General features: G+C 37.8%; 1 long non-coding RNA gene across 1 annotated transcript in view; it reads right to left on the reverse strand.

Moving 5' to 3' along the window:
• LOC112907097 (uncharacterized) overlaps nucleotides 1-9,831 on the reverse strand; it is a 202,115-nt gene extending 192,284 nt beyond the window's left edge. The window contains exon 1 of the long non-coding RNA XR_003232698.2: nucleotides 9,713-9,831. This is a non-coding gene — a long non-coding RNA (uncharacterized lncRNA). The remainder of the gene's footprint in view (nucleotides 1-9,712) is intronic.
• Nucleotides 9,832-25,399: the final 15,568 nt, after the last annotated feature.

Below are 25,399 nucleotides of genomic sequence, written 5' to 3' on the forward strand. Positions count from 1 at the left end.
ATTTTTTAAAATCCCAGCATATATTTTCCAGATTCTGTTTTCTCTATTATGCTTACGTAGCTTTACAGACTTTAGACACATATTTCTCTATAGACAGCTTTGTTCTTTTCTTTTTTTTTTTCCTATGGAATAAATGTTTAAAGTGTATTTGTTTTTCACTATCTGCATAAACAAGAATCACCCTTTAGTTTTATTTCCAAAGAAGAACACAGGATGAACCATAAGCCAGACAAAAAAATTAGGAATTATAGCAAACAAGAAGAGTCAATCAGCACAAGTGATCATTCCTCATAGCTTGATGGAAAGAAGAGCAGCAGATATGAGAGATAATAGAGATCACAGATTAACCAATGTTCCAAGAGAACAAGTATCCCTGTAGATTCACTGCAACATCTGAATTAGTAATTTAGATAAAAGCCTCTGAATTACTCAATTACAGAAAACCTCTGAATTACTAATAGTTTACACTATGAAACAAGCTTTTCATAGGTCAAAAAATAGGCAATTTTACATGGTTCCAGGCAATAATTAGAATGGGTTAAAATAAGGCATAACAGAGAAAATAGTGGTAAAGGGGTGTGAGGCTTCCAATGGCTGGCACTTCATTGTCAGATATCCACAGAAGAGACTTGCAGGAAGGTGTTGAAAACGGCAAAGAGGTGCAATGAGGGAGGGTGTTGTGTTTTTGTACAACATGTAAACCAGGCTCATAATTGTACTACTGAATCTTTGGTACAACTATAATTTCTGCTGTGATGACTCTGAATTGTTGGTGGGGAAGACAGTAAACTACCTGAGGGATGTCTGCCAACAGTTATCTTGGTGACTGTGATTTGATAATGGTAACCATGCACCATTTAACAGGAGATGGCTGTAAATTTGTAAGTAAATTTAGAAATTTACTTTGTGAATTGGGAGATAGATGACACATATCTAAATATAATTTCATTTATTAATAGCTCATCATACACCTACACTTGTAACCTCAAGTGGAAAGTCATTGCCAACATTGAACAAATGTCTGCTGTGGTTAAAGCACCATTTTAAGATCTGGGGAGAACACAAAGTGGCATAAGACATAATTGCAATCCTTTGGGATTTTAAATTCTGGCTGGAAACATGATATATATTACAAAAACCAGAGAGAAAAGTACACTTTTTAATAGTTTTTGGATTATGATATGAAAAAACAATTCATTATTGTTATTAGTTCAAAGTTTTGCTGTGGATCTAGGTGCGTGGCTCACTTGCAGTGGTTACACACAGTAGGGACTGCTCTGGTGTTCTGTTTCCACACAGTCTCCAATGCTGACTAGCCAGTGGAAGAAACTGGGCTTGGGCTCCAAGATGTCCTTCTAAGTCACCCAGTATCTAAGGTACCTGAGAATTAAGCAAAGACATCAGATGGAGAACCAAAGCACCATCCTTTTACAGAACAACACTACGTGTGGAAGAATACTGGAAGTATTCTTAAATCAGTGGGCATGAGGACTTTTCAAACTGTATCCTAGAATAGACATCATGTTCTCAGTCATCCTCATGGTGAGAGGACTAGAGAGGAGGTGCTCCTCTTCTCAGAGGAGGGAAGAAGATAGATCCAAACTGAGCATTCTGGGTTTGTCCTTCTGCAACTCAGAGTCAGCGGCACACCGTCACTCCTGCTGTCAGGTAGTCCTCAGTGCACATTTTATCAGTGAAAGCAGAAGGGTAATACAAGGCACATGGTACCTGAAACCTTTAACATTGTCAATTTCTATACACTGCAAATAGTCATAAGCAGAGGGACAAACGTATAGATTCAGGATCAAAATTCAGGAGCAATAATTAGAGTGCTGGTTTGGACACCACTGATCATGTAGGTCTTTCAAGTTACCAAAATAACAATCTAGGACCAAGCTTTCAAGGATGCAGGTTCCACTCTCTCACCTGCCCTTTAATGAAACGCAATCTTCAATTATCTCAAAGACACTGAGTTCTCAATAAAGAAACAGAACTTGATGTTAAAATGCTAATTTCCACATATAAGTCATGAAGGTGGGGGCAGAAGAACTATGAGCTCCATTATTGCTGCTTACAGGATAATTAAGAGATTAATATTATGAAAGTTAATTATAAAATTATATTAATTAATTTTAATAGCCCAATGATCCTTCTGGAATTGATGTCTGAGAAAAATGCAGTCCCTAGAGAGGCCCAAAAGGAAAAAAGCTAAGTCAGACTGACATTTTCAGGCCCAAATCATGCCCTCTTTGGTCTGAACTATAGTTCAGGCTACACAGGATACAATGTATGGATGTAAATGTCTCAGATTCTTAGGCTCTTGTGTTGGAGTGGGTGGTGAAGGAGTAACAGCTGTTCCCAAAGGTGAGTTAGTGGCAAGAAAATCCTTTCAAGGACCAAGAACTAAGCTCTATGACGACTTTATAAGCTTTATCAGCCTTACATTACACAAGTGGCATTTTTAAAAATATCATGATGATCTTTCCTAAATGTAAGATTTTATGATACATTCACTATCCAAATTACTGCAATAATGAACTGTCTTCTGGTCCATTTCTAATATAATTTTGAGATCTATGGCATGGAGAATTAGTTTAATGCTGAAACTTAACACTCTGTCAAGGCCACAAGCCTTGGGTTTGTCCTGGTGATTCAAAGCATTCTCATTGTGATATCATCTGCAGTCTGTCTTCCTCCCTAAAATTCATAAATGATGTTCTTTTTCAGGTTTGTTTTGCTTCCAAATTCAGAAAAATCTTCAATTTTTCATATTTCAAGGGAAAAGAGACACATGGAAGCAAGAATAATAAGTTTCAAACATCGTTGTGAAGGAAAAAGGATTTGTTTGTATGAAGCCAGTGATTTTGGTCTAACTGTCACACATTACATGTCAGACATCATCTGAAAGAAGTGATGGTAGATGTAATGATTTAACCCTGAGCCCATTAACTGAAGAAGTGAGCACACTGTTAGGGGCATGGATCTGGAGAAAGATTAATATTTACTTTCCCCCTACCAGATCTTGAATTGGTGTGCTGGTGGCCCCCAAGACCACTTTCAACAATTTGATAGATGGACTCATTGGACTCAGAAGAATACTCAAGCTATGGTTTATTACCATGGAAGGACATGATTAAAACAAATAAAAAGAAAATACACATAGGATGAGGTCCAGAAAAAAAGGCACAAGTTTCCAGAGGGAAATAGTTGTCTTTTCCATGTGGAGTTGCATAGAAAATGCTTAATTCTACTAGCAATGATGTATGATAGCACCTACTAAGTGTTACCAACCAAGGAAGTGCACCCAAGCCTTGGTGTCCAGGGCTTTTATTGGAGGTCAGTCATAAAGGCATGCATCAACCACAAGACTGACAGCCACTCAGTCTTTAGCACCCCTATAGGTGAAACTGACACAGCATGCCTAATGCCTCAGGCATACAACAATAGATGGTCATGTAAGTCACATTCTTAGCGTAAACCCTCTGGTCATATTGGCACAACCTGTTCCAGGGCCTGAGCCATACAAAACCCTTCTCCTCAGGCCCCAGAGGGCATCTCTAAAGAGAAGGTTGCAAGACCACTCCTTTTTTTTGGAGTGTGCAGAGTGTAACTACCCAAGCCTGCTTAACCAACCCTTCATTGCAGAGTTACTCAGCTTCCCTGGGGCTTAGTGTCTTTTTGGGAAAACTGGGCTGAAAAAAATAGCTGCTTCAAAAGCTTATCATGAGGATAAGATATATACATATACATAAAATATTCATGTGTTCATAAGCATGCCTGGCTCATAATAAGAACTTCATGTGATCATTTTTAGACTTTAAAAAAAAATCATACCAATTACTTCCACTTCCAAGAAAATGGAGTATCCATGCATTTTCCTATTTCTTCCATCAACTAAAACCTTGGAGATTATATATGAGATAATCACAAAAAGACTCTGAAATGTGGAGAGCAAAAGGTAGAGTTAGGAACCAGGTTACCCAAGGAACAACACAACAGTGAGTTCTCTAGGCCAGGACGTTTTGCCTCATATATCCCCAACTAAGAGCTGAAGAAGCCGGTAAGCCAGAAATGTCAATAGGAGCAGACAAATTCCCAGGGAAGCCTCTCTAATCAAAGTGGCAGGAAAGTGGGAGCCTCATAAGACAGATAACTCTTAGACAATAACCTCTCTACTGCAGCTAAAGACTGTAGACCTACATGCACTCAGGCCAGCAACGGCCAAGTGGAGATCCTAAACCTCCACTCTCACTAGGTATAACAAAGGGCCTTGTATCCTATCCCCACTGAGGGAGTGTCAGAGAAGGCTGATGGGGAGCAGGGATGTTGATCCCTGATGAATAGTAATGAGCTTCTTCCACCTCCTCCCCACCCAACCATGTGTCAGTGGAACCATATAAGAAGTCTGGACTTTCATCACTGCCCTGTAGTAATAAGACCAAACTACACTTCTCTCATCCCTATGGAAGCCTTATGGACAGCAGTAAAGGCAGTTATATTAATCCTAGCCAGGGTGACATCAGCAGGGTCTACTGTAGAGCTGAAACTCCTATCCCATCCATTCATTACAAAGAGGCAGTCTCTTCCTCAAGTGTCAGTGATGGCTGGATGGGGAGGGAGGAGTTAAAAATATGCTCAAAGACATATGGGGTGAAAACATCTCAAATTTTGCAAAAGCCATTAACCTGGAGAAACATGAGGCTGCACAAATCAGAAATAGGATGAACCTAAAATAATCCACTCCATGACCTATAATAGATCTCTGCCAACTAAGGACAATGAAAAAAAATGGAAAAATGTGAGAAATAGCAATTTACTTATAGGAAAAAAACCAATCTGAGTGACAACAGATTCCAAAGACAATAAAAAATTTTGAATTTTTTTCCTTCCTTACCTGAATTAAAGTACTTATTTGCTGTTTCAGGATTAATCTCTTACTAGAATGAATATGGGAAATCTAGACACTAGAGGAAACCAACTACTAGCCAAAGTAGTATATTTACTCAAGTCCTGTGGCTCAACATGGCAATCACAGAACAGCTTGACATTGGTACATTTCTCAAATTTGTAGATGACTTTTAACTCTGCATTTTGTAAAATTGTGCTACATTTAGTTTATATGATGTTAAATTTTCTTTTGTGAAAATTTGTTTAGGAAACTACTTTTTACACCACTGATTTCTAACCTTCTTACATACGTACTTTTAAAACAATATCATGCTGTAAGGGAGAAAAATCTTAAACATCTGGACAATCTACTTGGACAAGTCTACACTGGAGAGCTGCGCCTGCCAAAGCAACCATGACTAGCCACATAAGGTCATTTCAATTCACATTAAGTAAAATTAAAATTCAGTCCCTCTGTTGCATTAGGTACACATTAAGTGCTAAATCTTACTAGTGGCTCCCATATTGGCAGCACAGATCCAGATCATTTCCAACATTGAAGAAAGTTCCAAAAACAGTCCTACTTCGCAAATGTATCTGGTTACTATTACTTAGGATGTAGTTTAAATGAATTGTGAATTGTAGAATTAAGTATCTAAAATGTATATCAAAGTATATCAAAGTTACCACATGGAAAAAAATCTAGTTTTACTTTAATGTTCTCCATTTTTTCTCTTTGTCAGAAACATCCAGCTGCCCAGTGGAAACATTAACTGCCCAGAAATGCAGATCATTGTACTTGAAGGAGGAAACCAAAATAAAGCCTTAAAAAACTTAAAATATAAAGTACACAGATTTATTTAAATTGTCCCTCTCCCAAAACCCCACCACACATACCTATGCGCACACACACACACACACACACACACACACATATAAATAACATTAAGCAAAATTCAAGGTCCCCAAGTTGTTTGTGGACCTTGTTTAAATGTTAATAACATTTAATTGGAAAGTTTGAATGTTTCTCTTGCTATCTAAAATGCCTTCATGGTGCTCTCATGCAACTATTTTAGAACTGGGACTGTATTTAACACACAAATTTAATTGAATAATTGTATACAATGCCCTAAACAAGTATACTTGTTATTAACATTAATTTAAATAATTAGTTGTGACTATTTCTGCTATGTGGAGGAATCATTTGCTTAAGTGACAACATAAAATATTCACATAGAAGTGGTAATACTGGGTTACTGGCATTTACTGTAGGCCCAGAGTTAGGAAACAGCCCCAAATGCAGGAGATCTTCAGGCAGAGTAATAATATGTGTCTCATTATAAAGGAGAAAATCTAAAAACTGGTGAAGCTATAGAATCAAATCCAAGAATGTACCCTTGATAAGAATAGGCAAGGGCACTTGGATGGCTCAGTGGTTAAGATCTGACTCTTGTTTTTGGTTCAGGTCATGATCTCAGGGTCCTGAGTTCACTCAGTGGGGAGTCTGCTTGAGATTCTCTGACTCCCTCTCCCTCTCCCCCTCCCTTGGAGAGGCCACATTGACTGTCCCTCCCTATTCTTCCCTGGTGTACCACTGCTCACCTTTAGTATAATGGATTCTCAGCACTTCTTTATTTTTGGTTAGGTCAGTGGTTCCCAAACTTTAGTGTGCTTATACATCAAGTGAAGAACTTGTTAAAATGCAGTTTCTTGAGTTCTGTCTACAGTGATTCTGATTCATTGGCTTGACATTAGACACAAGAATCTTCAGCTTGAAAAATACTCCATCTTAACAGATGTAGATATTCCAAACACACATGGATCAGACATGCATGGTACTTGTTTTTGAAAAACATGAACCAAAGTCCTATTTTCTTCATAGATTCTCTAATCTAAATTATGAACTATTTTTATACAATGGATAATAATGGGAATTAGAGAATCAGGGAGTCTTGGATTAATCTACATCTCTATTTGGTCTTATTAACTGGACAAGTTACTTACTGTTTTTAAAATTGAGTTAACTCTCAATATTATTGTAGTTATTCTTGTTATTACAATATACCTTCAGTGGTCATCACCAGCTTAGAAACACATACATAGTTTTTATCATGACCTTGCATGTGGCAGAAGAATATCTTCCAAACAGCTATGTAACATCCTGTTAGACTTATAGCCCACTAAACACCAGAGTCACAGAGTTATTTTCATCCTTTCTGTAGTTTTAGAATCATTACTCTTTTTCTCTTCGCTCATTCCTTTTTCTTTCCTTCCTCCCTTCTCTTCTTCCTTCATCCCTCCCTCCTTCCTCCCTTCCTGATAGTTCTAATTCTGATGTTTATGCTTAAAACTATAATTTCTCCCATGTTCCCCCAAGATACTACAAAAATATATATGCAATCTGTTAAATTCAAATGAGAAATTTTATTTCTGGAGGTTTTCTTTTTTTTTTTTTTTTTTTTTTTTTTTTTTTTTTTCTCTTTTTTTTTTTTTTTCTTTTTTTTTCTTTTTCTGGAGGTTTTCATTCTAACTTTGGGTTTATTGAACTAGAATCATTTTATTGACACAAAATTTTAAAGATTGGTTAAAGTTCTTAGCAGTGACTTTTCTGGTAATTGCACGAAAGGAAAACTATCCTAAATGCCCAGCCGCAACTCACAAATATTGTGTCTGCATCATCACTATGTTAATTTTTATTCAAATTGAATACTATGAAATTAGTCTGCTTTATATTTATTGAAAAAATGTTTTTACTTAAATTTTGCTTTGGTCCAACAGTTTGGTCTTTTTTTTTAAGATTTTATTATTTATTCATGAGAGACACACAGAGAGAGGCAGAGACACAGGAGAGGGAGAAGCAGGCTCCATGCAGAGGGCCCAATATGGGACTCGATCCTGCAATTCCAGAATCATACCCTGGCCCGAAGGCAGGCATTAAACCCCTGAGCCACTCAGGCGTCTCTTTGATCCAACAGTTAAATCATTTTTTTTTTATTTGCTCCATTTGTGTATGGGTTGATGTGCTAGAATATTGGATAATCCAGCTAATTAAATAGTCTAAGCATCATCTCAGGTAATCTATTCACTACAGAAAATGGCAGAAAGATGTGATGCAAATAGCAGTGCATTCTCGATACTCTTTGGGTTCCCCTTTAATTGACATCAGCATGTAATCAGCCAAAGCAGCATGGCATAATGGGTTCTTCCTGTGGGTGTGTGCATGTGTTCATGTCACGTGAATATACTACCACAGTGATATAAGTTCCTCTAATTGAATTTCAACTAAAGAGCAGTTATAGTGGCCAAGCAACACACACTTGGTCACTCTATTTCCTATTAAATAAACAAACAAGGGAAAATACTGGGAAAATGGCTAGCCAGCCCCGAGGTGTAATTGGTTCATGACCCAATTTTTTTCATATGCTAAATAATAGGCTCAATAATAAAAAAGCCTGGAGCCCTGTGTCCTGATCTATTGAAACTAATGACCAACTTGAAATCAACAAATGAAATTTCTTATTTTTTTCATGAATTATATTGGCATTTATTTATTTGTTATTTCATTTCTTTATTCAATATATTTGAATATATTTTATGTGCCAGTCAAAGGTGATTAAACAAAAGCCTTCTGGGAGCTCATAGTGTAGTACAAGAGACAGACTACTAGAATTCTAATGCCATGTAGGAAGAAATAGTGCAACTCAGGGCATGGCATGGATTTCAGACATCCAGATACTCGATTTATCATGCCAGGCATTTAGGCACCACTGTGCCTTTGCTCAATCTGATCAATTCCTATAGCCACCTTCCTGGACTTATGCAATAGATGAATTTAAACCTGTTCTTTGACAACTAGTTCAAATATGACCCTTTCTCTGAGGTTTTCCTTTATCCTTCTTCCTTCATCAGACTTTCCACACCACCCCCAGCCTCCTTTCAGGTAAAACCCGTCATTCCCTTCTCTGAGTTTCCCAAATGTTTAGAATATGCCTTTGTAGAGCAGTCACCCTATTTTATTACATTTGTGGCTTTGATATGTTTCTCTGAATAGAAGAAGACTTTCTGGAAAGAAGAGAACTGTCATTCTCTGTCCTTGCAAAGCCTCTGGTCCACTGTAGGTATTAAAAATCATGTTCTGGATTGTATTGGCTCAAACAGAAGAGCCGTTGACTGTGAACTGCTATCCACTCTCCAAATCAGCCCCAGCACTACAGGTCTTCTTGTCTTTCTAAAATGCGGCAGGGTGATTTTGCAGCAAGGAATAATAACAGGTAGCCCTCTTGTGGATGAATGTAAGATGAACCAGATCTTATTTTTGTGAAAAACAGAAAAGGCTTCCCGATCAGACACACATGGTACTTTGCCACCACCATTCCAGGGACTGCCCCACCTTTACGGTTCAGTGTTGAACCCTTATAGGAATCCTGGGGCGTCACCTTGTGAGGCCTGTGTCTATAGTTTGGCTGGTGTCAGGATTATCAGATAAATGGATTTTTTTTGGCCATAAGAACATTTTTCTGTGCTTTGGCCAAGAAATTTCATGGCTATGAAACTGGAAAAGCAGCAACTCCAGTGGTGATTAGCAACTTTAGTCAGTCAATAAGCACTGTGTATGAAATCTCTCATGTTCTAAAACCCAGTCACAATCAGAGCTGTGTGTTATAAATTAGATCAGATTGAAGTAAATAACAAATTTAAGCAGAGAACCTAATTTACTGGACCAAACTGTCCGTAAAATTTAACAGAGATACCTCACCTTGGGCTCATCATTTCCTCTTTCAGGTTATTTATAATACAATGCAAGAAACAGTATGTTTTTTCTTACCTTTAAGGCCTCTCTTTACCGTTTGGAATATTCATCCTTTTTACGCCATGGGAAAAAAATTGTTGGAAAAAATTAAATTTTAACTTACAAATTCTGGGCATGTTTCAGTGTAAAAGGAAAATCACTGCACATTTTGGGCAGTATAATGAATCTGAAGTCTGTCACACATGTAATTGTCTCCTAGGAGACCCAAGCGTAAATCATCACCATGGAGACCACTTCAGCCTTCACTGCTTGAAATTATTAGCATGGATAATCAGCTGGGCTTTGTTTTGGGGGAAGAAAGACTATAAATATCTGGCCAAGCTTTACACACTATTACAGAAGCTGTGTGCCTGAAGGTGAGCTGTAGGATGCAGTGATTCCAAGTCTCTCCAGGATTGTGGGTGGGAAATATCATGGGCTGTGCTCTTAAAACACCTCTTGCACCCAACAACAGATGGGGACAGACACAGAAATGCAACAGCACCAAGGAAAGATAGCAGGTAGACAACCATTGCAGGAGAAATACTTCACTTGAAAGCAAAATTGGAAAGATGCCTACCCAGATTTAGCCTTTCTTTTAATTGCCTTGTCTGACCTTCCCCCTTCTCTGAATGTGTCCAAGGTGGGGTGGTCCTAATTAGAGGGAGGGGCCCACCATAATGCAGTAATGTTTTAGGACTGTCTAAAAAGAAGGAAAGAGGGATCCCTGGGGGGCGCAGTGGTTTGGCGCCTGCCTTTGGCCCAGGGCGCGATCCTGGAGACCCGGGATCGAATCCCACGTCGGGCTCCCGGTGCATGGAGCCTGCTTCTCACTCTGCCTGTGTCTCTGCCCCTCTCTCTCTCTGTGTGACTATCATAAATAAATAAATTAATTAAAAAAATAAAAATAAAAAAAATAAAAAGAAGGAAAGAACACATGATGTTCTGTTTCTTGTTAGATTTCCTGAAACTCAATTTGTACATAATAACAAAAATAATAATACGAACAATTCTAATAATCATAATAATTAAAGCAACTGTTTACTGAGACCCTCCCTTATCAGAGCTAGAAGTTCTAGATGTTCTTTCACCAGCCTGGGTAGACCCGGAAATGGGCCTCTGCTGCAGCCGTACCCTCTACAGCCTGCTCCTTTATTGGTCACAGCGCTTGCAGCACACCAGCCATATGCAGAGAACGGTAACCATGTCAAGAAAATATTTTGACAATATTTCCTAGTGGGAATAGTGGCAATGTTGCCTGGTAAGCCACTCCTGGGGGCTGATTTGGTGAAAGCTAGAAGATGAGAAGGAAAGGGAAAATGTGAATTTACCTTAATAAATAAATAAACAAATAAATAAGCAAACAGCTCTCAAAATAAGTGCCTTTAGCAAGATCACAGAATACAAGTCAATATGCAAAAATCAATGAAGGGATAAATATGATGGAAGAGGTTAAGACATGCACATTAAAACTATAAAATATGACTGATAGAAATGATTGAAGACAAGGAAATCAAGAGATATTGTTTACAGATTGTAAGATGAAATATGGTTAACATGTCAGTTCTCTACCTATGAATCTACACATTGACCTCAAAGCTAAACAAAATACTAGATATATTTTTATAAAAATTGATTAAGCTGATCCTAGAATACATATAAAAATGCAAAGAACTTAGAATAGCCAATTTTGATGGAGAACAAAATTAGAGAAGGTACACTAGCAGATTTTACACTAACAGATTTCAAGATTTACTAATCAAGAGAGTGTGTTATTGGCATCAGAATAGGCATGTAGATTAATGCAGCATGATGCACTGGCCCAAAATATAATTACATGTGTAGGGTCAGTTGATTTTTCAACAATGGTGCTAACATAATTCAGTAAGAAGTAAATGATTTGTTTGGTGTTTTTTGTTGTTGTTTTTTAAGGAATAAATAGCTTTTTAAGAAAGGAGGAAGGGAAGGAAGGAAGGAAGGAAGGAAGGAAGGAAGGAAGGAAGGAAGGAAGGGAGGGAGGGAGGGGAGGAGAGAGGGAAGGGAAAAATGGCTTAAAAAGATAAATATTGAAGTATTGGTCATTGTGTAGCAGGCAGGCATAACATTCTCTTCAGATTCAGGGCAGTTGACATTCAAGTTATATACATGGTAGGAAATATGTTTTCTAATAATTTATTTTTACTCATATAAGTTTGGATGCTGATAATATTTAAACATATTTCTAACCCTTTGATAGCTTATTTATTAAGTGAAGACTTAGTATGTCTTCCACTTTTCTTGAATCCCTAAGAGCACTTTTCCAGATGTACAGTTCTCTTTGAGAACTCATGTGTACCTCCTCCTGCATGATGCTTTCCAGACTTCACAGTCATCTCTGCCCACCCCTCCAACTACCATGCTTTTGTGGTATTTAGCATGCTTTAGTTTCATTTACCCAGGCCTGACTTCTCATGTGACAGTTATACACATAGCCGCTTTCCCAGCTGTCCTGGAACTCCTAGTAGGAAATGCGTTTGTGTAATTTATCTTCCAGTACCTCATTCATTCGTTCATTCATTCATTTATTCATCATTCACCCATTTAAAAAAAATGTTTATCAAGCACCAAAGAACCAAGCACTAACAATACAATGCTGAAAGAGACTAATGGGATCCCTGGGAGAGAGGCAATAAAGTTGACAAACAAGGGGTTCAAAAGAACAATGACCTGGCTCCTGCTCTGAGGAGCAGAGGCTTGCTGCAGCCAATAGTTAGGGAGAGCCACCCTGAAGGACAAAAGATTAGCCCTGCAAAGAGACAAGGAAAAGAGGCAAAACATGTAGTCTGAGGGAAGAGTGAATGCAAAAGCCCAGAGTGCGTGAATAGATAGAGAATGTTCTAGAAACTTGGAATAGACCAATATGGCAGAGGTTAATATGGGAGAGTAAGAGGTTTCTAAGAGCAAATAAGCTCAGGAACATTTGGATGCTGCATCCTACACTCATCTTTTGGAGATTTACAATATATTATCAAACCAGAGATGCAGAAAACATTTAGTAAAAGGTTCTTAACTTTCTTTAGCATGGAATATCAGACATATTTGACCATGGGATCAATTTTTAATTTTGTTATACATGTTAATATTCCATGGTATATACATTAGGGAATGCTGTTTTAATTGAGATGAGTAGGAGGCTTTTGGAGGAATAGAACAGAGAAACCTGGAGAACAGAAACAGAATCACCAGGAAAAATAAACAAAAATAACCAGAATGAATGCTTATATAAAATATGCATATATAAGTACACTATAAAGTACACATTTTTAAAGTATGTTCCCTACTGAGGTCTTTTGTTCTAACAACTATTGTGAGATAGGCAAAGCAAGAGTTATCACAGATAATTTATGAAAGGGCAAGCCTCAGGAAAGAAGTGGCTTATGTAGGGTGAGGTTCTTAGTAAAAGAAGATGAACCTTGAATCTGACTCCAAACCCAAAGCCCTTCCTACTATAGCAGACTGCCTCCACATTCCATTGAAGCACTTATGGATTTCTAGAGAAATTGTCAGAAATAGCATTGAACAAGTTCCTTGAACCCACGTCTCATACGGATCAATAAAGTGAAGCCTCTCCAGCCACATAAAAAGCTGATTAGGAAAAGAGCTGGTAATCAGATATAATTTGCCATCTGTTGGGGCAGGATGTCTCCTGATGAAACTCCCATGAATTATTGGTGTGGTGACATAACCTAAAATCTTCTCTCCTTGAAGTTCTTAGAGGGCTCAAGGTTAGAAAGGAACTCATCAAGCACCTGAATAGGAGAAACCAAGCAATTTTGATGCTCATATACAGATATTCTAAATGGAAATGCATAAAATGAATAAAATAATGTAAGAAGGCAATAAAATAAATGTTCCCCTTAACTCAAAGGACGATACTGTGTTCTAAGAGCTGAGGGTACAAGATCTACATCTCAGGAGCGGTATTGGGACTGTAGAAAGTATTTTTCTTTCAGACAAAAATTATATGACCTTGGTTTCAAACATTCCACTTGCCTTGTTGACTATTGGATCTTTCTCTTTTAAACAAAATTGTGGTTCATTGTTCTCCCATATTATTCTAACAATCAATTTGACATTTTCTCTCTTCTGACTTGACGTTACTGCTAGAGAACTTTAAATGTGGAAGTTTCCATATTAGTGACTATTAATCTGATTTTTTTTCTACCTGCTTTGGAACATCTGTTTTATTCAATTCTTGTGCCCTGAAATTTTTGACTCCTGAAACTGTTCTTGTTCTAATTAGAAATTTGGTGCCCTCGGTTCTTCAAAGCATCTCACTTCTTCCTCTGGCCTCTATGGATAATAAAAATAATCCTAATATATATGTATGTCTTCTCGGAAAGTATTTCTAACCACTTACAAATGGGCACGAATAACAAAAGATGTTGCAATGTTTGAAATACATTTACGTAGGAAAATCCATCCATAAGACAGGGATGTAAGCAGATGTAAGAATGAAGTTCAAATGCGGGAAATTGAATGCAACTGAAAAAAATCCACAATTCTAAGCCTCCAGATGCTCATTAAAGTGTGCCAGACTCAGTCTGTGTGGCTGATGGGAAATAGCATGGGTTGGCTATGCATAAGGAAATATCTCCACCCCTAATGATGGTATTTGGTTCCTGTATGTCTTACACATCATGGCAGAGGTGGAGAAAAAGACAAGGAAGAACATGTTGTTTGCCCTTTTTCTGATTTGGTCCTTCCTATTGTACAGGTGGCAAACAATGGAGTGGATGGTTAAGTGTTCCTCATGTTGGGAAAAAAAATATGATCTGGTTAATTTAACTCTCCCTGCTTCACCATTCCATATAATACATTATTTCTGCCAAATTCACTATTAAACTGTTAATCACAACCACCACAACAAATATCAAACTAATATTTTCTATGCCATAAAATCCACATGAACGTCTTTGACCTACAAGTATTTAGCATTTGTTTGAATGAACAGCATAAATCTCACCCCAAAAGATAATCTCACAGAAGGTCATCAGAAAAGAGGATGGGGAAGGTTACAAAGAAAATGCTGCATCAAATGGAGGTGTTAAAATCAGATAGAAAACATTCACGGATGCCAGCTTTATGCAATGAATGCTGAATAATAATGGTCTAATTTAAGCTTATTTATCAGATAATCACGTAGAATACCCACAATATTTACAAAGGGAATTTATAGAAGTCACTTTCTTGGTTATTTCATATCCTATGCTCTAGTGTTCATCTGGTGTATAAATTGTGTCTCATTTGTAGCCTTGGGTGTCACTGTGTGCCTTCCACATCTCTTACACTGTCATTGCCATAGTAACTAATGTACTTTGATGACAGCAAAGCACAAGGAGACTAAAATGAAGTAATAAAAGTAAAAAGGATACAGTATTGTTAAGTTGCATATCAAACTAAAAATATACTTATGTATATTGATTTTATTAATATAGATTTACAAAGACATGTCAGACTCCTGTTTGAGCTGCCTATAAATAATGACAATATTGAATCATCAAGATATCACTTGTATTTTTTCTTTAGGATCCAACTTTTCAAATTAATAACTGTTTTTATTTATTTTCTCAAATGAAGCAACTGAAAATTAGGAATATGTCCTTCATTTGGTCCCCATTTATTTTTCACACACAGACTTAAATTAAGTCAACATATTCTTAACATTGTTATATGATCAGATTTATCTGTCTGGCAAGGCTAGAGTTTGGGGGCAACTTTTATATTAAGGTTAAGGCAACTTTTCCATAAGAATGGAAGTAAAAATTAGTTTCAGCAGAGTAAGTAGCAGAGAGGTGCAAAAGGAGTCCAAATAAGTCTGTCTGAAAGGGAATAAAATAATTAAGAATAAAATAGGAGGGGAGGAAAATGTGAAATGAGAGACCAGTGTAGAGAGTCTTGAAACACTTTTCATTCTGTTGACTTTAACTAGCTCACGGGTCATTGCACTGAGAACCTGTTGCATGACAAGCATCTTACAAGATGCTCCTGGGAGGCACAGAAGAGGGCATGGGCAGCTTATAGTTGCCTTGCATTTCATAGACATGATGGAAAGACCAGGCAGATATGCAAGTTTCTCTTAACATTGAATACTATTTTCAAAGAATTGCTAGATACCAGACTTGCCAGTATGGTTTTATTTCGACTTTAGTCTCAGTTTTGAAATGATAAAGAAAGAATCAAAGGGAAAGATTACCCTGTTCTGCACCCCTTCTGCCATTATCACCAGATTTCCTAACTACATAAAAGTAATAATTATTATTTACTGAATTTTTAAAATACGCCAAGAATAATACCAAGGCTTCATAAGCATTGTCTTATTTTATCTTCACAATGACAATGTGAAGGAGGTATGATACTTGTTCCTGTTTTCAAATGAGTAAACCAAAGGACACAGATCGATCTGGGTCCTAACAACTAGGTACAAGTGCCTTGTAAACACACATCCTAGCTTTCCAGTTTCCAATGGCTTCTACTCTGGAATAACATGGCACAGTGGGAACTGCTAGTGAATGGAAAACCCATTACTTGTTATAACCCTGAAATTGTTATTGAATGCCTCTGAACTATATTTATAAATGAGAAAAATAATAACATCTAACTAGTTGTTATTTAGGGCTTAAAGAAATATTGTTTGTGAAAGCATCTCTCCCAAATGGACTCAAATTGAAGAGAGTTTCCTTTTCTTCTTGAATAAAGATGATCTCTACTCTGCCTCAATAACTGCATTATGGGCACTGAACATTGCCCAAAACCAAGCAATATATTTTGAAAATCCCTTCTCTAGCCATTGGCTATGTTTATCCAACACTGGCCCAAATCCACTCATCATTCTCATGGCAAAACCTCCTGACCAACAGTGCTATGTCTTGTATTCCTTTCCCTGGCTTCATGGGCTTCAACCCTCACCATGGACCTTGTGAGTCAGCTTACCAGCATAGACCTTCTTTAGGATTTTCCTCTGTGTCATGGACTCTCTCTCAAAACTAAAATATTTTAGTGCTTTTCAAAGTGCAGGAGGATTACCTGACTCCTGGTTAAAAATGCAGACCTCAGAACCTGAGCCCAGACTTATCACACCAGATCTTTGGATGTACAACACAGAATTTGAATTTTAGTAAGTCTCCCCAAATGAATCTTAGGTTTATGAAAGTATAGGGAAAAGAAAAAAACCCAATTGATCTTAAAACCAAGAAACTTGAATTCAATCCTTAGGATTAGATGTTAACAGCAATTTCTAGCGATTGTACTTTACTGTTATACAGATGTTGTTCTGTGATATTAAGTATCATAATTAGAACAATGTACACTATACAAAAAATAATTACAGTGATGCTTTTATTGTTGTAGAGAGAAAATAAATAGAAAGCAGGCTGGATGTGGAAATTACCAGATAATAGGGTCAGATGAAAAGAAATCCAATCAAATGTTTCCCAAGACTCTCCTTCAGAGAGCAAGAGAAAGAGAACTACTGTAAAATCCTATCTCCTAAAAAGTCTGATACAGAGTACTAGTGTCTTCTTAGACACTTCTTATACATTTGTCTTCAAATGTATAGTGGGTCATCTAACAAGATTCAGAAAACCTCTTTTCAAATAGACATCAGTATGAAAAGAAGGTCTCGGATACACCAAATAAATAAAACTCTACACACAAGTTGGAGAGTTCAAACCCATTGTTCAAAACCCCTGGATTTAGTTATTATTTCTTTAGTATTTTATTATAAAATTTTTCAAATATACAAAAGAGTTGAAAGAAGAGTATAATAAACACCAAAGTACTTTTCATCTAGATTCAACACTTGTTAACATCTTGCCATATTTGCTTTATCGCTAAATAAATGCGCATTTTTTGTATGTGTTCAAACTCATTTGAAATTATAGGTATTCCAACATTTGAGCTCCATATAGCCTAGTATGTAAGAATAAGGTAATTCTCTAATATTATCTATACACATTCCATATTTAAATTTTATAAATTATACACAAAATTCATTTTATATCCAATCATGAAATGGGCAAAAGACATGAAGAGAAATCTCACAGAGGAAGACATGGACATGGCCAACATGCACATGAGAAAATGCTCTGCATCACTTGCCATCAGGGAAATACAAATCAAAACCACAATGAGACACCACCTCACACCAGTGAGAATGGGGAAAATTAACAAGGCAGGAAACAACAAATGTTGGAGAGGATGCGGAGAAAAGGGAACCCTCTTACACTGGTGGTGGGAATGTGAACTGGTGCAGCCACTCTGGAAAACTGTGGAGATTCCTCAAAGAGTTAAAAATAGACCTGCCCTACGACCCAGCAATTGCACTGTTGGGGATTTACCCCAAAGATACAGATGCAATGAAACGCCGGGACACCTGCACCCCAATGTTTCTAGCAGCAATGTCCACAATAGCCAAACTGTGGAAGGAGCCTCGGTGTCCATCGAAAGATGAATGGATAAAGAAGATGTGGTTTATGTATACAATGGAATATTACTCAGCCATTAGAAACGACAAATACCCACCATTTGCTTCAACGTGGATGGAACTGGAGGGTATTATGCTGAGTGAAATAAGTCAATCGGAGAAGGACAAACAGTGTATGTTCTCATTCATTTGGGGAATATAAATAATAGTGAAAGGGAATATAAGGGAAGGGAGAAGAAATGTGTGGGAAATATCAGGAAGGGAGACAGAACATAAAGACTCCTAACTCTGGGAGACGAACTAGGGGTGGTGGAAGGGGAGGAGGGCAGAGGGTGGGGGTGAATGGGTGACGGGCACTGAGGGGGACACTTGACAGGATGAGCACTGAGTGTTTTTCTGTATGTTGGTAAATTGAACACCAATAAAAATTAATTTATTTAAAAAATTTCATTTTATAGTGATTTTCCTCCTAATTCCCAGAAAAGATCCAATCAAAGGTCATGTGTATATCAGACTCCTAAACTTCTTTAGTTTTTTAGAACCTAGAACCTAGAACATTCCTCTACTTATCCAGTCATTGACTTTCTCAAAGTCCAGGATGGTTGTCTTTTTTTTTTTTTTTTTTAAATACACATTTATTCAGCGTCATGATCAGACTATTACATTTAGCAATCAACAGCATGGGTGCAAAAAAAAAAAAATCTACATTAAAACTTTTTGTTGGAATGCTTTACATTTTCCACAGAACAGAAACTAAAATAACCTGTTATACAATTAGTCACAAATACAGTCCTCGAGTTTTTTGCCCATACACATGAGTATTGTCTAAAACATGTCTTCTTTGTAGCAGCTAGGCCCTGCCACCACTGTGCTTGGCTGAGTTCACAAATCTGTTGTAACCTGTAGCTTCCCTGTCACTTCTCTGGCTCTCCTCTCCTGCTAAGCTTTGTTTCCCGGCAGTAATTAAAACCTTCTGCCACTTCCATAGCTGCTGCTGCTGGAACCATCATAGCCGCCGTGGTTTCCTGGTTTGGCAAAGTATTGGCCTCCACCACCATAGGGGCCAGAGCTTCTGCCTCCAAAATTTCCTCCTTTCATGGGTCCAAAATTTGAGGATTGATTGTTGTAATTGCCAAAATCATTACAGCTTTGCCACCTCCAAAGTTGCTTCCATCATTACCAAATCCGTTATAGTCGTCCCCACTGCCACTGTATCCACCACCACCTTGACTGCCACCAAAGCCACCTCGACCACTGAAGTTCCCTCCACGACCAAAGTTGTTATTCTCACCAAAACCACCTCCACCAAAGTTTCCAGAACCGCTTCGGCCTCTTTGGCTGGAGGAAGCACTAGCCATCTCTTGCTTGAATAGGGCTTTCCTTACTTCACAGTTGTGGCCATTCACAGTGTGGTATTTTTGAATCTTGTCTACAGAGTCGTGGTCGTCAAAGGTCACAAAAGCAAAACCTCTCTTTTTGCCACTGCCTTGGTCAGTCATGATCTCAATCACTTCAATTTTCCCATAGTGTTCAAAATAATCTCTTAGATGATGTTCTTCAGTGTCTTCTCTAATTCCACCAACAAAAATCTTTTTCACAGTTAAGTGGGCCCTGGGTCTTTGAGAATCTTCTCGGGAGACAGCCCTCTTTGGTTCCACCACTCTCCCGTCCACCTCGTGCGGCCCAGCGTTCCACCTCCTCCACGGTGGCCTACGTGACCAACACAAAGCCTCTGGAGCGCTTGGTGTTGGCGTCTCTCATTACCACACAGTCCGGAAGCGTCCCCCATTGCTCAAAATGGCTCCTCAGACTCTCATCGGTTGTTTCGAAGCTCAAACCTCCGGTGAAGAGCTTCCGCAGCTGCTCGGGCTCTTTGGGAGACTCTGACTTAGACATGGCGTGGGAGGGGAGACTTTAACGATGCTTACTCGGCGGCGTCCAGGGAGCAGAAAGGAATATCTAAGGAGCGTATCTCCAGGATGATTGTCTTGTAGACTGTTCCACGTTCTGAATTCGCCAGTTTCCTCATGGTGTCATCTAGTATATTTCTGTCTCCTTTATTTTCTCTGTGAACTCTAAGTTATATCTAGATATGTGATACTTCTGGAGAAGCATTTTGGCAAAAATACTACACAGGAGACACAGGTACCTCAGAAGATACATGTCAGTTTGCCCACCATTGGTGATGCTAACTGATCTTTTAGTAAAGGTGGTAACTACTTGATCTCTCAGTAGCACTGCATCTTCTTTGAAATCCATATGGATTTGAAGGGGTGATACTTTGCATTGGATGAACACTGCTCCCCCAAAATCTTTCACATAACAATCTCAGCATCTATTTGATAATTCTTGCCAGAATCAGTTTTTATATTTGTATTTGCAAAATGTTTTTTTTTTCACATTCTATGTTTTTTTTTTTTTGACATTGATTAGGTGATATTCTTTCATCAAGAAGAGCTTTCATTTTTTTTCTCTTTCTTTTTTTTTTGGAATATCATTCTGAATTCCTTAATTTCTGTTCATTTGGTGTATGTTTTAGTCATTATGGCTGTGTAAAATATTATATCAATGGAAAACATATACATATAATGGAATGGTTTTATATATATATATTTATATATATTATTTTATTATTTTCCATTTTATATGGAATATATATATAAATGGAATGCAATTTGGTCTTAAAAAAGGAAGGAAATCCTGACATTGGCTACAACATGGATGAAGCTTGAAGATATTAATCTAAATGAAATAAGTCAATTACAAAAGAAAAAATGCTGTATGATTTCACTTATAGAAGGTACTTCAAGTAGTGATACTCATGAGACAGAAAGTAAAATGGTGGCTGCCAGGGATAATGAGAAATGGAGAGTTATTATTTAATGAGTACAGAGTTTTAGTTTGGGAAATTGAGAGAGTTCTGGAAATAGATTGTAGTAATGACTGCATAACAATGTAAATATACTTAATGCCAATAAATCGTATACTTAAAAATAGTTAAGCTGGTAAATTTTATGTCATGTATATTTTACCACAATTTTTAAAAGGTAATAAAAGTAAATACATAAAATTACCTCAGAATGTAGTGGCATAAAATAACCATTTATTGTTCTCACTACTTATATGGGTCAGGGCTTTGAGCAGAGCACAGCAGGAATGGTTCATCTTTGCTCAACTCAGCTGGAAGATGGAAAGACAGGAACTGAGATGATCTGAAGGGTCACTTATGCACATGTCTGACTATTGCTTCTAGCCTCAGTTCCTCTCCACACAGTCCTCTCTGAATATTACTGTGTTGGTTTCTTCACTGTCTGGGGTCAAGGGCAATCTTTAGGAGAGGAAGGGAGAGAGGCAGGCTTTAAGCTTTGCCTTCTCTATGACCTCACTTCAGAAGTCACTCATTTTCCCCAGGTCCAAGTAACCACAAAAACTGATCTGGATTCAAGAGAAAGAGATGTAGACCATTCATCTCAGTGGGAAGACTTTCAGTTAAATTGTATAAAGAACATAGAACACGTGGGAGCACACTTGTATCCACACTCACAAACACACATACATGAACACGTACATACACAGACGGTCTTCAGGAAAATATTATTTATCAACCATAAGATACTATTATCAATTATATTCATCTTTTTTCATGTTTAAATTGTTCCCTGCTGCATGAGTCCTTTCAAACTGGTGCCCACATCTTTTTGACACTATTTGATGAGTCTTTGTGTCCTACCTTGCTTTCTGGCTCAACATGATACTTCAGACTCATTTTATTCTCTTCCTGCCCTACCTAACCTAGGCTCAGCATTTCACAAAGGAGACCTAGTTACTCCTCTGTGGGGAATCTACGTAGACTCATTGACACTGGGGTGTCATTGCTTCTGGGCCTGTTCAGTGAACAGAACTAGGGAATATTAAAAAAAAAACACAGCTGGGGTGCTGGTTGGCTCAGTCAGTTAAGCTTCTGCTCTCAGATCAGTTCATGATCCCAGGGTGCTGGGATCCAACCCCGCTTCGAGCTCTCTGCTCAGTGGGGATCCTGCTTCTCCCTCTCCCTCTGCACCCCCCTTTTGCTCTCTCTCTCAAAGAAATAAATAAAATCTTAAAAAACAACAATGGGAAGTTCATATTGCTATTTCCAAATAAAATTTAATTGTATGAAGTGTATCTTACTTTCTCTATTTAATTTTTTAAATCTTACATGAAAATCATGGTTCCTAAAAATGTTAACATTTTTATTCATTTGCTTTATCCTATAATACTCATTAAAAATTTCAAACACCAATATTACAACACCAAAATTAATAATAAAACTACCAAATGAGCTTTAGGGTGCCTAGATGCTAAAGTTGGTTTAGCACTGGACTCTTGGTTTCAGCTCAGGTCCTGATCTCAAGGCAGTGAGATTGAGCACTGAGTCAGGCTCCAGCACTTGGCACAGAGTCTGCTTAAGCCTCTCTCTCTCTCTCTCTGCCCCTCCCCGCAGCACATGCATGCATGCTCCCTCTCTCTTTCTCTAAAATAAGTAAATAAGGTACACTTGGGTGGCACAGTGGTTGAGCATCTGCCTTTGGCTCAGAGCATGATCCTGGGGTCCTGGGATCGAGTCTTGCATCAAGTTCCCTACAGGGAGCCTGCTTCTTCCTCTGCCTATGTCTCTGCCTCTATCTCTGTGCCTCTCATGAATAAGTAAATAAAATCTTTAAAAATAAATAAATAAACTTAAAAAATATTTATAGTTCTCATCGCCTGTAGAATATAAGTTACTAAATATGTTCAGACAACTACATTAAGGATTACTTTAATAATTTTCTCTACATCTATTTTATCAATTTGATATATATTTAGATTTATTTGTTTCTGTTTGTGTTCAATATTAGGGTCTACCTTTTTCTTTGATTTAACTTTTTGGAGATGTCATGTATGTATGGACAAACAATATATACACACACCTTTATGCACATATGCATATACACTCACATATACATAGTTCAAAAGTCAAAATAATCTTAAAAAGTATTCTTAGAGATGTCTCCTTTGCAACCCTATCCCTTTACTCTACTGCTTGGAACACTCTACAGCTATTTTCTTTTTTTTCTTTTCTTATTTTCCTTATGGTCTTTCTCTTTCTTATGCAATTATGAGCCTACACAATTTTCCACACATTTTCTTGACTTGGAAGAATGCAATAAGATGGCAGTATCACAAAATGGAGGAATCCTGGCCGAGATTCAGATCATGGAGAAGCCTCACTCTGGCCAGCATTGGGCTTTGTATGAACTTGCCTTCAACTTGTGTTGTGCTCTGCTATGAGATTTCAGAGTTTGTTACTACTAATAGCCCGTCTTATCTTGATCCCCCTTTCAATTCCTACCGCCACTAAAGTTACAAGATAGAAGTATCCCTGACACGGAATTTAGCAGATACGACATCCCCTACTCAAACCCTCTCACTGATATGCTTAAATCCCTCATTGTTTTGTTCCTGGACCACTGACCTAGTTTCCTAAACAAGCCCTGATTCCTGTTCTTTTACATATTGATAACCTAGACACTAACTTTATTTCTCAAATGTAAGTATCGTGAAAATCTTTCTTCCTCTCCAATGTAATTTTCATACTATTACTCCTCCCTAGTCATATAAAAGCTCTCCTCTTCTACTATCTATCCCTCCAAATTCTTGCCATTCATACATCTCCCTGGTGCTCTCATTTATTTATTAAACATATCAGTCCTTGGTCCACCACCTTCCTTTCCACGCACAGTGATACTGTCAATCCTAGACAACTTCGCTGTTTGTGGATGACCCATGCAAAATCTAACCTCTTTATTCCTTGACCTCCATGTCCTAACAACTTTCATTTTCTCTCTATTACCCATTTCCTTATAATGAAGCACTAAATATAATGAGCAAAAGTTAGAAATATTATATTAATGAACACAAGTATTTACTGGAGTCTTCTTATAGAACCAATGAAATGCATATTGTTTATACTCCTGCTCAGTGAATGTAACAAATTCTTTATGTGGATTTGAACACTTGGCAGGCAAACTTTTTTGTTGATCTTTATAATGGTCCATTAGCATCTAGGGAGAACTGATCCTGGGAACATGATTTAGTCAGAGCAAATTGGCATACTTAAAAGTTTTGACTAATGGTGGGTGTATACAAGCTTGGAGACTGATGCTTCCACAATGCTAAATCTCTTTGCATGAAATAAGGAGAGAGTTTGAAAAGGGAGAGGAAGAATCTGGAAACAAAGAGTCAGGGGCCTAAAGGCTTGAGAACTGAAGCAGGAGAAAGGCAAAGTAGACATAGTATCCATGATGTGGAAACAAAGAACCTTGGGGAGGAAGCATGTCTACTCAAAATGCCCCCATGTGAAATCTTTATGCAGTGAAAACTTCTATCTCCCCAACAGTCATCATTAATTTTTTTTCATCTTTTAATAATGTTATAATAAAAAAGGAGTTTTGTTTTGGAAGAGTCCAATTAACATACCTAGGTGAGAGCTGACATATGGGTTAATATCTATTAATAGAAAAAAAAGATGTTAATTAAGGAACACTGAAGGAGCATGACATCATCAGCCTACCCTGGGGCACATACCTGTCTAGGTGACCCTGCTGCCTGACCTATGGCACCCTGGAGCCACTTTGATAGGAAACAACTTCCAAACACAGCAGACATCCTTTGCTTCTTACTTTTATTAGCTCTTGGCAACATGTGATACCAGCAGCTCACGCCCACCTTGTTGAAACAGTCTCTTCTCTGGGCTTCCTAAATTTCCTTTATGAGTCCCAGTTCTATGCAAGAAAAAATAATTTTAATCCAGAGAATTAGTTGTTTAACAAAAATCACTGACTGGACTATAAAAGCAGAAGTCAGTGTCTTTCACTGGGATACAGAATTTGATAGTACATCAGCAAAGCAGCAATGTTAGAGACCAGGAAGTTGCAGCTGCCACACTAGTGACCTCAACTGCCTCTTAGAACGAACAAAGCTGGTAACTACACTGGAATGCTGAGTTAAGCCACTGTAACCACCACCGACACTCATGGATTCACAGACTGTTTACCAGTATTGCCAGCAGGAGAAAAATAGCCTCTATTCCCTGCAGCTGTCCATGTGCTACACTGATGCATCTAGATACTCTTACTTACAAAGGCCTCTGGGAAAATTTTGGACTGTTTTTGCTTTTACCTTTCTCACTTCTCAAACTGGAAAGAACATGAAGTGAAGGTAAAGAGTGTCTGTACACT

Source organism: Vulpes vulpes, chromosome 14 (assembly GCF_048418805.1).
Source record: "Vulpes vulpes isolate BD-2025 chromosome 14, VulVul3, whole genome shotgun sequence".
NCBI classification, from domain to species: Eukaryota; Metazoa; Chordata; class Mammalia; order Carnivora; family Canidae; genus Vulpes; species Vulpes vulpes.